Source organism: Acinonyx jubatus, chromosome E4, assembly GCF_027475565.1.
Source record: "Acinonyx jubatus isolate Ajub_Pintada_27869175 chromosome E4, VMU_Ajub_asm_v1.0, whole genome shotgun sequence".
Classification (NCBI taxonomy): Eukaryota; Metazoa; Chordata; class Mammalia; order Carnivora; family Felidae; genus Acinonyx; species Acinonyx jubatus.
Genome location: NC_069395.1, coordinates 55,731,571 through 55,745,619, shown reverse-complemented (window position 1 = coordinate 55,745,619; position 14,049 = coordinate 55,731,571). Strand labels below are relative to the sequence as shown.

The 14,049-nt window shown below is 36.8% G+C and overlaps 1 long non-coding RNA gene across 4 annotated transcripts in view; it reads right to left on the bottom strand.

Moving 5' to 3' along the window:
- LOC113595606 (uncharacterized) overlaps positions 1-14,049 on the bottom strand; it is a 156,306-nt gene that overhangs the window by 88,665 nt on the left and 53,592 nt on the right. For all 4 annotated transcript variants that reach the window (XR_008293225.1, XR_008293224.1, XR_008293222.1 and 1 more), the window contains one exon: positions 10,519-10,631. This is a non-coding gene — a long non-coding RNA (uncharacterized LOC113595606). The remainder of the gene's footprint in view (positions 1-10,518; positions 10,632-14,049) is intronic.

The window sequence follows — 14,049 nt, the reverse complement described above, 5'->3', positions numbered from 1 at the left end:
GCTCCTAACCATGGACTGTTTCCATGTGCTTTGTGGCCCTGAGTATTTCTCCAAAGAGGACTCATTCTGCTTCCACAGGGCCCCTTTCAAATCGCACTACCCTCAATTCAGGTAGTACTGGAAAAATATGTAAGTTCTAAACAACTATCAAAAGAGGTAGTGCTTTTGTTCAAAAATTGAAAAATTTCATTCAGAAGTTTCAGGGATATATACAGAACAAAGTTTCTGCTGCCTGATTTGGGGGAGTGGTGCAGAGTAGGAAGAGTTGAAAGGAAGACCAAAGAATTTCCTAATGAAAATGGTTTATTTCCCTCTGGAACTGAATGGTATCAGAAACATTAAATTTTGCAATGGATCAGAAGCATCATAAGCTGAAAATAGTACCAGGAACAACATAGGTTTTTATCATTCACATGTTACCCACTAGAGTTTAGATTGTGCCGAGAGTCAGGGACTATCTCAGAAAAGTCATAGTTCCATGTGATTAAATACTTAATTGTAAATGCATGGATGATGTTTTATAGAGTGCAAGAATAAAATTGTGTTGCGTAATACAACTTTTGGAATCAGTATATCTGAATCAAAATCCCAGATCTACCACTGACTACCTGTGTGGACTTGAGGAAGTTATTTAATTTTTTTTGAGGCTTAATTTTGTTATCTATAAGATGAAGCCTGACAGGGCTCTTAAGAATATTAAAGCATGGGATGGGGAAGGAATCAGTGATGGGGTGCTGAAGTTATTCAAGAAAATAAAAGGCAAAGCAAAAAAAATGTAATATGAACGAAGATTATCCAAGGGGAAATACATCTAGACTAATAAGACCAAAAGAGTAACAAACTAAAATTATTTGTAGGATAGTTAACCTAAAGTCTCCGGCTGAGTGTTTTTACCAAATCTCAAGTTCTGTGGCCAGAGGAAAAACTCTACCCAACCCCAGGAGTATGTAAAGATTGTTGAGCATGGCTTGAATGTATGCAATGGATAAACTCCATGAAATTAAGGATTTTAGCTGTTTTGTTCACTTCTGTGCCCAGTGTTTAGTTGTAGAATGAATTAATGGATTGGTAGGATCTAATAAGGGCCAAAAGCCTGGACACCTCAACAAGGGAAGAGGCTGATGAATCTGTAGTGAATATTTATCACAGGGTTTGATCCCACAACCCTGGGATCATGATCTGAGCCAAAATCATGAGTCGACACTCAATTGACTGAGCCACCCAGGCATCCCAGAGAAGTTCTAATATTAGTAACAAATTTCTCAATAAATAAGGTATTACTATTATCTCAAATTAGATGACATGTTAAGGTAGCTAGAAGTTTGCCTTAAACACTTCTAAAATATTGCTACAATATAATGGAGACTTGGAGGATAAGTGTTGGAAATAGAGAGCAATTTAATAAATCCTTCTTGTATTGAGTTGAAGCCCAAAGCCATTACAGAAATTAAGAAATTAAGAAAGAAAGAAAGAAAGAAAGAAAGAAAGAAAGAAAGAAAGAAAGAAAGAAAGAAAGAAAAAGAGAGAGAGAGAGGGAGGGAGGGAGGGAGGGAGGGAGGGAAGGAAGGAAGGAAGGAAGGAAGGAAGGAAGGAAGGAAAAGATAAGTAGCAAAAAGAGCACAGGATCAAATATTTAAACCAAAATATAAGTAAGCAGAAACCTGTGGTTATTTTGTAGCTTACTTTCTCTTAAAATACCCTTTGCATAACAAGGTCAAGTTAGTGACTATAAAATGAATCAAACTGTCATAAAGAACAAGCAGAGCTCCTACTTCACAGCTCTCTGCTGTATGTCCAGCGCCTTGGTCAGTGGAAATGATGTGGCATGCTGGGTATGAGCTCAGGCCTGGGTCAGAGAGATGAGGATTTGTCCCTCCCTATTTCTGTGACTTCAAGCAAGCCATTTAGACTGACTGGACCTTGGTTATTTTTGTTTTTCTGCAAAAGAGAGATAAGAATACACATCTCACAAGAGTTTCATAAAGTTTGATCCAGAATCTGGTATGTTCTAAAGGCTCAACAAATGGTAACCGCCATTTTCATGATCATCGTCGTTAATGTTTTTGAGATATTGAAATAACTCAGACGTATCATTTAGAAATGTGCTACATGAGGGGCGCCTGGGTGGCTCAGTCGGTTGAGCGTCTGACTTTGGCTCAGGTCATGATCTCATGGTTTGTGAGTTCGGGCCCCGCATCGGGCTCTGTGCTGACAGCTCAGAGCCTGGAGCCTGCTTCTGATTCTGTGTCTCCCTCTCTCTCTGCCCCCCTGCCCCACACATGCTCTGTTTCTCTCTGCCTCTCAAAAATAAAGAAAACTAATTAAAAAAAAAAATTAAAAAAAAAAAAAGAAATGTGCTACATGATTTGGTGTGGAAAATGGATCCAGGAAATACAGTCATTGCTGGGCCCCCTGGGAGAAAGACCTAAAAGTTCTATTCCCCAGCAGCAGTTAGGATGGCTATATTTAGCTTTTATATATAACCTCACAGTCACAAACTACATGCAAGTTTTACTATACACCAATTAACTTTCTGGTTACACACAATAGATTTTACCTTTTGCTGATGGAGCAACAAAGCAAAGAAAAAGGAAATACTTGGCCTGGGATCCTAAGATGAGCCATAATTATCATAACTCCCCAAATCCCAGCCCTGGGTTCAGCCAAACAAACTAGGGTTTCCATGAGGTTTAACAGTGAGTCAACCCTGGAGATATTTGGGACAATTTTAAAACAATCCAAGTCGACTTCATATTTTTTACATTGTACAAAAGAGTGAACTGAAACAGAGGAACAGGGAATACAAGACAGTGTAGTAAAGGAAGCAAGGAGTCTTTTAGGTTCTGCTGTAAAAACAAAGTAGATTTGATTCATGAGCTATAGGAAGATTATTCTGCCAACAGAGAACCAAAAGAGTGAGGTCAGTTTCAGAGAAAAATGATTAACATGGTCTGTGTGGTTACTAAGGTGGTTGCATGGAGACCTAAATTTTTTTTAAATAAAATAAGAAATATTGAGTCAAATTCTGAGAGGCTGGAGAATAGAGTAGAAAGAACATAGATGTAGCAATAAGGAGACCTGGCTCTGTTCATCTGGAATTTCACTGCTTTATGGAACCACAGAGTTGCTCTAGAGGAGGTATCTAACCTACCCCTACAGAATGCTTAAAAGGACACAATGAAAGTTTTTTCTAAAGAAGTATTTTAAAAACCACCCACATTATCTATCTCCCCACCCCCGCCAACCAAAAAAAAAAAAAAAAACAGAAAAGAAAACCTGGAAAAATGTAACCCTAAATCCCATTCTCTTTTACCCACAAATAAACGTTTATTAACAGTGGTATTAGATACTACAAAATATTCAAAGGCCTATAAAACATGGATTCTACAGTTGGAAAATTCAGTTAGAGGGTAAAACATAAAAGGATATAATTATATACAGATAAATGAAGACATAATTTGATAAATTACTAAAAGATTTCTATAGAAGACTGCTATAGAAATCCATTCAAGTTGATGAGAGGCTGCTGAAAGCTGGAATAATCAAGGGAAGCAAAATAAAAGGAAGTTGGATTTGAGTTCAGACATGAAGGATTTAAACTGTTAAAGTGGAAGTGTGGTTTTATATTATACTGTAGAGTTAGAAATTTACCTTATGGAGATGGGGGAGAATTATCTAAAATTTTTTTACATAGTAATGAATCTTTCGGAAGGATCATCTAGCAAAAGTGGTTAGGAGGGAGATAGTAATAAAGGAGACTCATTAGAAAACATTTGTGATAGTTCAAATGTAATAAAAAAAAGTAATATAGTGATGGTTGTGGGAAATAAAATGAGACAAAGTATGTGAGAGATGTTTTGAGAGATTTCTTGAAAAAAATCTACAAAATCTGACAATTGATTAGGTGGAGAAAGTAAAGATCAGTATAAAAAACTAGGCAAGAGTGACTGTGGTTTTAAGCCTAAATTTAGAAAAACATGGTACCATTTATAGACTGAAGATATCAAAGGGGAATGTTTTGGCAAATCTTGAGAATAAAATATTCAGTAAAATATTCAGTAACAGTGCTCAGGGAGTGGTAATAACTGCAGAAATCAATACTGGCAGTTATGTTCAGAGATGTCATAAGAAATCAGGGGAATCTAGAGGAAATGGGAGACTAGGAACCAAATAATTTAATGCCATATTTGACAAATCCCAATTGTCTGTAAATATACCTACCTTGTGGACAGGGCATCATCTACTGTGACATAAGCAGCATATCAACTTCACATGGCCTTAGAAAAATGAATAGTATAATTCGCTTAGATGTTACCAAAACCCAGGTACCCTAATGTCATTCAGGGTGTATGTGGAATATGTCAACAGAATAACTTTTGTTACAGTACATTCTAAGAATGATGATTTATTGCCCTAATAACTGACAAATACCTTAATAATTATGGTAGGCAGAATAATGGTCCCCCAAAGATGTCTATGTCCTAATCCCTGGAACCTACAATATGTGACCTTACATTGCACAAGAACCTTTGCAGAGGTGATAATGTGAAGAATCTTGACAGGGGGAGATTACTCTGGATTATACCAGGTGGTCTTTTTTTTTTAGTCCTTTTTTAGTAGAAGAGGCATGCAGGAGAGTCAGAGTTAGAAACAGATTTGAAGATGTTGTGTTTCTAAATTTGATGATGGAGAAAGTGGCCATAAGCCAAAGAATGCAGGTAACCTCTAAAAGCTGGAAAGGGCAAAGAAACAGATTCTCCCCTAGAGCCTCTAAAAGGAATGCAGCCCTGTCAACATTCTGATATTAGCCTAGTGAGGGACTAGTGATATTAGTCCTAGTGAGGGACTTGTGAGGGACCTCTGATATTAGTCCTAGTGAGGGACTCTTGCTGAACTTGTGACCTACAGGTGTAAGATAATGAATTTGCATGTTTAAAGTCACTAAGTTAGTGGCAACTTGTTACGGAAGCAATAGGAAATTCATACAATAATATTACACATATATTCTGAGTGATACATGCTCACTGTAGAAAATTTAAAAGATTTTTTTAATGTTTGATATAAACATCAAACTTCCCCAGCCATGACAGAACAACTAGTACCTGCCTTGCCTTCCTGTCATAAACTGCTAGGAAACTTGACAAAATATAAGAAATATAAAAAGCAATACTTTTTCAGACACAGGGCTGTACTCACTACAAGAAATAAGGAAAATAAAATGAGCTCTGCAATCCCTTAGCTTTCTTCCTGAAAACACTTTTGAGACCACATTTGAATTCCAATTTTTTAGAATGGAGAGAGACCTTTCTCAACACCCACAGCATGGAGTAGAGACTCAAGAAAGATTGCACCTTAGTTGCAGGACTAGACTAACTCAAGACTTCCACTAAAGAAGCTTAAAAAAAAAAAAAAGGCTGGGTGCGCCTGGGTGGCTCAGTCAGTTCAGCCTCTGACTCATGATTTTGGCTCAGGTCATGATCTCACCATTCATGAGATCAAGCCTCACGTCAGGCTCTGCACTGAGAGTGCAGTGCCTGCTTGGGATTCTCTCTTTCCCCCTCTCTGTCTGCCCCTCCCCTGCTCATGCTCTCTCTCTTCCTCTCTTTCCCTCTCTCCGATTAAATAAATAAACGTTTTATGTTTAAAGCTTGAAAGAATTAAGCTGAATCACAATCTAAATCTAACTAGCACTCAAAACAAAATGCAACATCCTTTAAAAAAAAGAAAACAAAATGCACAGATTCATCAAAGTAATAGTCACCATGTCCAGCAACCAATCAAAAAAGGACTAGAGAAGCAAAGAGGTTTGGAAATATAACCCGTAAGTCAAAGAAAAATGAATCAATAGAAACAGATGTAGAAATAATGGAGATTGTAGAATTAGCAGACAAGAATATTAAAACAGCTCTTATAAATATAACGGTGAATTTGAATTAAAACATAAGGACAAAAAAAGTAGAACCTGTAAAAGAATCAGATTGAACTGTAGAGATGAAGTTCGTCTCTAGAGTTTCACTCGATGGGAATAACCTCAGATTAGACATTTGATAAGAAAAGATCAGTGAGGAGTGCCCGGGGGGCTCAGGTGGCTGAGTGTGCAATCAGTTCAGGTTGTGATCTTTCAGTCGTGAGATGGATTCCCACATCAGGCTCCACACTCAGGACAGAGCTGCTTAAGATTTTCTCTCTCTCTCTCCTTCTGTCCCTCTCCCCCACTCATGCTTTCTCTCTCTCTAAAAAAAATTTAAAAATTAAGATCAATGAACTTGAAAACCTATCAAGAGAGACTGTTTAGATTCTAGAACACCAGGAAAAAAGGGCTTAAGAAAAAGAGAAGACTTAGTGACTTGTGGGACAACATCATCTCCTTAACATACATATATAAATGGATTCCCATGGAAAAACTATTTGAAGACATAAAAGCAGAAATTTTCCCAAACTTGATAAAAGGTATAACCCATATGTCCAAGAAGCCTACATAGTCAATAAGCAAAAGAAAAACCATAGGAAAGTATATCATTATTAAGCAGTCAGAGAAAAAGCCCCATTACATACAGGGGAATAAATATAAGAATGACTAATGACTTTTCACTAGAAATAAAAAAGCAAGGAGACAATGGAACAGTAACTTTGAAGTGACTAATATAAAATATGTTCATCTAGAATTTGATAGTTGAGAAAAAACAAATTTCAAGCATGGGGGTAAATGAAAACCTTTAAATATAAACAAAAGCTGAGAGAAGTTGTCACTAGCAAACATCTACTAAAAGAAATATTGAAGGATGCACTTCAGGCTAAAGGAAACCAGATGGAAACTTGGATATATATAAAAAAAAACCTTTTTTAAAGCTGGAAATGGCATACATAGATAAATATACAAGATCTTCATTTACTTGCCATTTACTTTGTTTTTTAAAAATCAACTGTTGAGAATAATAACAACGTACTTGAAGACTTATAATATATGTAGCAATACAATCTATGACAATATTAGCATAAAGTGTAGGGCACAGCAAATGGAAGTATATGTACCATGGTAAGGATGTTGTTTTACACATGAAGTAGTATAATGTTATTTAAAGGCAAACCTTAAGAAGTTAAAGACATATGGGCACAGTTTCCATTCAGATCATGGTCTAATGGTTTCAGGAGTTGAAGCCCTGTGTCAGGCTCTGCACTGTCAGTGCAGAGCCTGCTTGGGATTTTCTCTCCCTCTCCCTCTCTCTGCTTCTCCCCCACTGACACTGTCTCTGTCTCTCTCAAAAATGAATAACACAAAAACAAAAAAAGAAGTTAAAGATGTACACTGTAAACCTTTGAGTAATCACTTAAGAGAAAAAAAGAGATATAGCTTGCTGTCTCAGTTAAAAGACAGAAATTACACTGGATAAAAAAACAAGACAGAACTATATACTGCCTAAAATAAATGCATTTTAAATATAAAGACAGAAATAGGCTAAGAATAAAAGAATGGGGAAAGATACACCAGGCAAACACTACCATAAGAAAGGTGATGTGGCTATTCGAATATCAAAGTATATTTCAGAACAAGAAATATTAGCAGAAATTTAAAGACCATTTCATAATGATAAAGGGGTAAGTTCATCAAAAAGATGTATTCCTAAATGTGGATACAGTCAATAACAGAGCTTCAAAAACAAAAACTCATAAACATCAAAGGAGAAATAGAAAAATCCAAAATTATAATAGGATGCAAAAGCACAGCTCTCCCAGCAATAAAACAAGTTGACAGAAAATCAGTCTGTAAGGTTTAAACGCTATCAAACAACTTGAAACCAATTTGACATATACCAACAATGGCAGGATAGACGTTTTTTTCAAGTATAAACGGAACATTTTCCAAGATAGACCACATACTAGGCTATAAGACAAGTCTAGAAAAATTAAAAGGACTGAAGTCATACAGTATATAGCTTCTGATCTCAAGAAAATTAAAAAAGAAATTAATAACAAGATATATGAAAATTCACTATATTTGAAAATTAAACAACATACTTCTCAATAACCAATGAATTAAAGAAGAAAATTAGAAAGCAAGTAAGATAAAATTTCAACTCTATGAAAATGGAAACACAAGCATATCAAAGTTTGTGGGATTCAGCTAAATCAGTGCTTGGAGATAAATTTACAGCTATAATGCCTATCTTGGAAAAAAAGAATGTCTGCCATTGGTAATCTAAGCTTTCATTTTAAGAAGGTAGAAAAAAGATGATACTATTAAGCATAACAGAAATATAAAGAAGGAAATTATAAAGAGCAAAAATCAGTAAAATTGAGAAGATAAATTCAATAGATAAAAATAAATAATAAGTCTAAGGGCTACTTCTTTAAAACATCAATGAAAATTATAAACACTTAGCTAGTTTGATCAAGAAGACAAAGATTTTCACTAATCGTAATAGGAAAAAAAAAGATGAACTTGACTTAATCAACATTTTTTAAAAAATCAACTTCTGCTCTTCTAATGACATCACATGGAAATTAAAATGAAAACCACAAATGGGGGAGGGTGTCTGTAATACATATATCTGGTAATACTATACCAGGTAATATGTAATAGATATATTTGGTGTGTAGCCGAGTTTACATATATAGAAATATTTATCTGTCACTCTTGCAATTATATAAGAAAACAACCCATTTTTCAAAAATGGGTAAAAAAAATTTGAACATACCTTTTGGAAAAGAAAATATAAAAATGGCCAGTTAGGGGAAAAGGTTTTCTACATCATCACTGATCAAGGGAACACAAAGTATTGCTACACATGCATTTAGAATGGCGACAAAATTTAAACTATCAATATCCGCTCTTTTTTATGAATGAAAAGCAATGGATACTCTCATATACTGATGGTGGAGTGTGAAATGGCATACACCCTTTTGGAAAACTGTTCAGCAATTTGTCTGACAGTACACTTACCATTTGACCCAGTGATTTCATTTTTAGATATTTATCAGCAAAAATTGAAAACATATGTCCACAAAAAGTCTTATATATAACTGCTCAAAACAGCTTTATTTATAATGACCCCAAACTAGAAACAACCTAAAGGTCCAGTAAGAGGTAACTGGATAAGCAGATTATGAGTACTACTCCACCAGAAAAATAAAAGGGGAATGAACTACTGACACGAGCAACAACATGAAGTTTCAGTGACATTATGCTGAGTGAAGAAAGCCAGAGACAAGAGTACATCCTCTTCTATTGTACGTACATTTTATTGTACTGCCATATATTCCATTATATGAAACCCAGAATAGGCGAAAGTCATTTATAGTGACAGAAATCAGGTCAGTAGGTGCGTGAGATTTGTTGACAACAAATAGCCACAAGGAACCTTTTTGGGCTGATTTTGTGCATCTTAGCCCGGATGATGGTTACATGGGTTTATATAATTGCCGATGCTTATTAATTTTTCATTTAAATTATGTGCATCTTATTCTATGTAGTTTATATTTCAACAGCATTCATTTTAAAAGAAAAATATATAAAAATCATCTATAAACCTTCCACTCGATTTTTTACAAATGCTTCTAATTTGCCCCCAAATTTTACTCATAGTTAAGATTCTATGCATTGCATGATACCATTTTCTCTACTTCTATCTACCACTTAATAGTCAATTCACCATGTCACTAATTATTATTTGTAGCATTAAATAACTTATTGATCCCCGCTATGTTAGTTTAATAAAACAGTATCTTATGGTTTAGATTTTCATGTTTTCACTTTATAAATAACATTCCAGTGCTCATCTCTGCACATTAATATTGTCCACATTTGCATCATTCTTTTGGGAAAGATTTCTAGAAAAGAAATACTGGGTTAGGTTAAAAGACAAAGGAAGGAGATATTTTAATATGTGGCTCCTATTATTCTGGAATCTGACTTGTAAGAATTATACTTAGAAACTTAGCCATATTAAGAAGCCTAGCCTGAGATTCTTTTGTTTGAAAGATACATTTTAGTTAATTAGCCGCTTAGGAACTAGGGCAAGACCTCAAGGAAGAGTTAACAAAAGAGAGTCGCAAAATGCCCACGGAAGGTTTGTTCTGTTGCTGGTAAACCCTTTGCTTTGTTTTGCTGAGTCCCATTAGGATTCATCTATGAACATCCGTGGCAGGAGCTAGAGGGGACATGAATCGTTCCACTGACTCCTCATGGTTCGCTCTCCTTAGTCCTTCAGCTTTCTTTCAGATGTCTCCTTATCAGAGAGGTCTTCCCTAGCCTCTCTATGTAATTTAATGACCTCCCTGGCATCTACACACACACACACACACACACACACACACACACACACACACTCACACACACACACACACACACACACATTTTCTTCTCAGCCTGATGCATTTTTTCTTAACGGCACTTACCATCATCTGACACCTACCACACACAGAGTAGGGAAAGCAGGGATTTTTGTTTTGTTCATCATCATTATTATTATTATATTATTATATTATTATATTATATTATTATATCATCATTATTATTACCTCGAATGTACCTGTTCACAGGAGGCAAGCGACTGCCTCACCATAGGTCCTCAACTATTTGTTGAATGCAAGCTTGAACGAATTGAGGAACTGTAAGTTGCTGACAGAAAATCCTAGAGGAAAATAAAAATAATACAAGATTGTTGTTGTGTTTGAGGAGAAACCAAACCAAAACAAAGCAAACAACTATTGGGGAAGAATTAAAATGTGTACTGGAAATGTTTGTTAGCCAAGCGTTATATTTAAATTGTTTTGTAAGTTTACGATGAAAACCCAAGACCTGCCTCCCACTCTTGACAAAATCTCTAGTGGATTTAGGGGGCAAATGTGAAATAGGCTGAGTTCTACAGCAAGTCTGACAAGGGAAATGCAGAGTCAAACAGCAAAGCACTTATAAAATAAATTTTTTAAAGGCACTTGTGGATTCTTCAGTTCTTAATCATAGATAAAGTTGTAAAGAATGATTCACCACCTGGGGCACCTGGGTGGCTCAGTCGGTTAAGCTTCTGACTTTGGCTCAAGTCATAATCTCATGGTTCATGGGTTGGAGCCCTGTGTGAAGCTCCACAAGACACAGATTCTGTGCCTCCCTCTCTTTCTCTGCCCTTCCCCCACTTGTGCCCGCTCTCTCTCAAAAATAAATAAACATTAAAAAAAGGATTCATCACTCATGATTATGAGTACATGATTTTTCATTTATACACATTATAGGTATAATTACTATACTTTTCAGAGTCACACAAGAGATATAAGAAGAAAATGAATTTTATCATGGCAGACACTAGAACAATATAAATAACCAAAGCCACTGAAGGTAATTGAATGATAAGTTAAGGTATTAAAATTTATAAACCATTCAAGTACTAAGTCCATAAACTCTTGAAAGGCATATTGGAAATAGCAGGCTAAGCTCATGATTAATGAAGACAATTTGACATGATCATATTTTCTATTTGAAAGTTTTATACTAAAATCAATGTAGTTCCTTCTTTATCCTGACTAGGTAAGACTGAGAACACCATAAAATGAGTATCTTCACAGGAAGGCATTTTCCCATCAGCATAATAACACATTTTACAGATTCCTAGATTACGGTAGTAGTAAAAATTCTAGTTGATTGCTTATTAGTTCAAGGTTTCTGTCCAATGAAATTGATAGTTACTATATCTTCTTTTTTAAATTCTTTTAACAGTTTATTTATTTTTGAGAGAGACAGGGAGAGTGAGCAGGGGAGGGGCAGAGAGAGAGGGAGAGAGAGAATCCCAAGCAGGCTCTGCAAGAGATCATGACCTGAGCAGAAACCAAGAGTCAGATGCTTTTTTTTTTTTTAACATTTATTCATTTTTGACAGTGAGAGAGACAGTGCATAGCAGGGGAGGGGCAGAGAGAGGGAGATACAGAATCCGCAGCAGGCTCCAGGCTCTGAGCTGTCAGCACAGGGCCCGACATGGGGCTCAAACTCACAAACTGCGAGCTCGTGACCTGAGCTGAAGTCGGACGCTTAACCGACTGAGCCACCCAGGTGCCCCTAGATGCTTTTTTAAAAAAATGTTTATTTATTTTTGAGAAAGAGAGAGACAGACTGTGAGCAGGGGAGGAGCAGAGAGAGAGGGAGACACAGAATCTGAAGCAGGCTCCAAGGCTCCAAGCTGTCAGCACAGAGAGCCAGGTGGGGTTTGAACCGATGAACCGTGAGATCATGACCTGAGCTGAAGTTGGATGCTTAACCGACTGAGCCTAGGGTCAGATGCTTAACCGACTGAGCCACCCAGGTGCCCCAGTATCTTCTTGATTCTACGATGCCTTTGACAGTCATATACACTATTAATTTAACAACAACTGTGGACACAAGAATAAGTAAACAAATGTAGTAAATATTCACATTAAATATGAGATGCATTCCAACTATGAGAAAGGTCAATTTAGGGCAAAGTGCATCTTATCATTGTGGAAATACTGTGCTATGAAAATAGAAGATTTGAATTCAGCACGTTCATTGCTTCCTGGTTTTGAAACCCGTATTTTGAAAACTGAATCTTTTTGGCTCAATTGTCTGACTCTAGAAGACCATTCTCTTCTTCCTTGTGAGGCAAAGGAAAGGAGGACTGAGGAGGGGAAGAGTAGGCCAGATGATCTTTGAAGGAACCCTACAGCTCTAAGGTTGTGGTTCTATGTTTCTTGACAATACAATTACTAGAAGGAAGAAGATTCTAATGTGACTAATTCATGCAAACACTTGTGTTGATTTTCATTCTGATCCAAATCTTGATCACACTTCTTACAGAATTTCTACCTTTGTAGCCCCTGATTTTAAGAGGGCCCCTGAAGTTGTTGATTTTAGAGGTCGGTAAGTCATTCTTTCTACATAAAATCTTCGACGACAAGCTCCAATAGCCAAAGTAGACACAGCTTCCAATGAGCAGGACGGCAGCCCCACTTCTAATAAGTTAATCCAATGGTTTTTGTCATGAGCAAAACAAGAAATCATGTTTTTAATCATACTAAAAGGTCTCTGCATCTTGTTAACATCTGGAGTTCAATCACTTCTGTGCTAAAAACTGGGGAATGCTTCAGCAGGGCATAAATCTTGCCCCTCATTGTACATGCGATCCAGATGCTGGAGGAGAATTAACATTCGTTTGTAACACATCTGGTGTCGGCAGCTTTGAGTAAACTCTAATAGAAAGAGTGCGGAACTAACGTGGCATTACACCTTCCCTCGGGCCAGGGGTTCTAGACTGAAGGTAAAAGCCTGCAGGTGTCCCTTGGGGCTTAGCAATAAACTGCACTAATCAGCTCTGGCATTGTGTTAAGTGCAGGGTGTTTTGAATTTTCCACAGAAATTTCACAGCCCAGTAATTCTACATTCCAACTGTCTGCTTTTGACAACTCTTTAGATGTGCCACCATCTTGAAACTCCAAATAAAGGGAAGGCCCAGAATCACTGTCAGGGTTAGGCTATCCCAAAAGATGGGAAAGGGCAGATTGCGACCAGAGCAGTTGTGAACCAGTAACAGGATGCGGCTAACTGTAGGTATCAGAGGTGGCTTCAGTTCTGTCAAGAAAGGCAGTCCCTGGAAGAGTTGAAAGAGCATTGAACTTGAATTGGGACATCTGAGCTTAAGTCCCACCTCAGTATGTGTGCAGAAGTCCAAAATTACCTGGGTCACGGTTTCTCACAAGGATATCTGAGAGCCAAATAAGATGATGGCTTTTTGTAACAAATGGCTCAAGTACTAAATTCTTAGGATAGCATTTTAATTCACTTTGTAGTATAGCTTTCCTTTCCAAACTCCTTTATCCTCCATATACACTTGGTATTTAAATTACCACAAGTATCTTGCTTTTCAAAAGCCTATTGCATTCTTTTGTGCTTTGGAGACTTTATCCAGGCTACCCCTATGGGTTTTCTTTGCCTCAGTTCTTTTGCCGACCTGTGATTTCCCACTAAGCCCTACGTCTTCTTCTCCACACTCACACGTGTCTCTATGATAGCACTTTGTGCGGAACATCATATATTGTCCACTGTTT